Here is a 2,500-nt window from a genome sequence, read left to right on the forward strand (position 1 = left end):
AAAAACAGTACAAGGAGTATATATACTAAACCTGCATGTATATACATACATACATACATACATGTATATATATACACACTTGCATACATACATACATACATACATGCATACATACATATACATATACATATACATATCGCTGTGATCGCCGCCGTGACCAACCAGGCTATCAGATGTTGCGACAAATCGCTGGTCACAATGCATATATATGTATATATGTATATATATATATATATATATATATATATATACATATATATACGTACACACACATATGCATATATGCATAGATATTTACACAACCATATATATATATTTATGTGTATATACATATATGCATGTGTGTATGTATATTAACATGTACAAGTATATATATATATGAATATACATACATATATGTATGGATACATGTATGGGAATATTCTTTATGTCTCGTTTCTCTGTTTTTTTTGTTGTTTCAAAAAAAGTTTGTTTTTATGTTTTTGCTTTTATGTTTTCGTTTCTCATTGTGTTCAAATTTTTTTTGATGTCCTGTACCCATATATGCATGTAGGTATGTACATATATGTATGCATATATGCATATATTTATATATTATTTATATTATTATAATATAGATATATATATATAAATCTTTACATATGTGTGTGTGTGTATATATGTATGCATGTATTTGTATGTATGTATATATATATATGTATACACACATGCACACACATGTATATGATCATTCAGGCACAAGGTCAGTAATTTTGAGGGGAGGGGCGAAGTTGATTACATCAACTCCAAAGCTCCTCTGATACTTCTCTTATCAACCTTGAAAAGATGAAAGGAAACTCGATCTCCACAGAATTTGAACCCAGCACCAAAAGAGCTGGAGGAAATGCCACGAAGCAGTTTCTCTGATGCACAAATGAATCTGCCAGCTCCTCGTCTGATTAACAACAACAACAACAACAACAATAATAATAATAATAATTAATTCTTTTATTATAATAATAATAATAATAATAATAATAATAATAATAATAATGATAATAGTAATAATAAATGATGATGATGATGATTTTATTTATTGTCACAAGAGAGAATAATGGTCTCGAAATTGTGGCAGAGGGCCAGCAATTTGAGGGAAGGGGAATGAGTCAATTACTTCAACCCCCAGCCCACAACTGGTACTTTATTTTATCAACCCCCCCCCCAAAAAAAAAGATGAAAGGTAAAGCTGACCTTGGTGGAATTTGAACTCAGAATGTAAAATGCAGCTAAGCAGTTTTCCTGGTATGCCAAAGATTCTACCACCTTGCCACTATATTACAATAATAATAATAATAATAATAATAATAATAATAATAATAATGATGATGATGATGATGATGATAAAACGCCCTGATGCAGTACCAGGCAGTGGCTCTCATGGCTTCTGATCTTAACTGATTGAAAGTGTTATCATGTACATTGTTTTGTCTTGGTATAAAATATGGGCTACAGCAAATATTCTGCTCAATACCACAGATTTGCTTGTGACCAGTTGAGCGTGTCCCTTGGTAGCTAAAGATATGTGCATCTCTGATAACAAGCAGAAGTAGTTGGGGGAGCATCGTAGCCATGTGTTGAGAGGAATTCTTTGAGGCTTGGATAATTCACCTCTGCAAACATGGGTGTTTTGTTTGACATCTTTAAACAACCCTTATTCAGGGACCTTTTTATGCGGGATGGGCTACTTGACCTGAAGAAAATTTTAACTGGGCCCCCACTTGCAAAGTCATGTGCTGTATATTTTGATATGTGATCACCATGTCACGCACATATGGTTATGATGCATGTGTCTAGTGTAGCTTTATCAGACGAGTAGTGATGATGGGTGTACTGGGCTTCGTATATTTGTACTCTGGTGTCACTTAGATGGCACGCATTGCTCTCTCACTCAATCATAATAATAATAATAATAATAATAATAATAATAATAATAATAATCATAATCATGATGATGATAAGGATTTCGGATTTTGACACAGGGCCGGCAGCTTTTGAGGGTTGTGGAAAGTCAATTATATCAACCCCAGTATTCAGCAGGTATTTATTTCATCAGCCTTGGATTTGAACACAGAACATAAAGGACGGGTGAAATGCCATTAGGCATTTTGCACGGTGTGGGAATAATTTTGTCAGCTTGCTGCCTTAATAACAACAACAACAACAACAATAATAATAACAATCCTTTCTACCAAAGGCACAAGGCCTGAAATTTTTTGCTGGGGGGGACTAGTCAATTACATCAATCCCCAGTGTTTCACTGGTACTTAATTTATCGGCCCTGAAAGGATAAAAGGCAAATTCACTCTGGCAGAATTTGAACTCAGAATGTAGTGACGGACGAAATACCGCTAAGCGTTTCGTTCAGCGTGCTAACGATTCTGCCAGCTCTCCGCCTTAATAATAATAATAATAATAATAATAATAATAATAATAATAATAATAATAATAATAATAATGATAA

The sequence above is a fragment of the Octopus sinensis genome, linkage group LG22 (genome assembly GCF_006345805.1).
Source record: "Octopus sinensis linkage group LG22, ASM634580v1, whole genome shotgun sequence".
Classification (NCBI taxonomy): domain Eukaryota; kingdom Metazoa; phylum Mollusca; class Cephalopoda; order Octopoda; family Octopodidae; genus Octopus; species Octopus sinensis.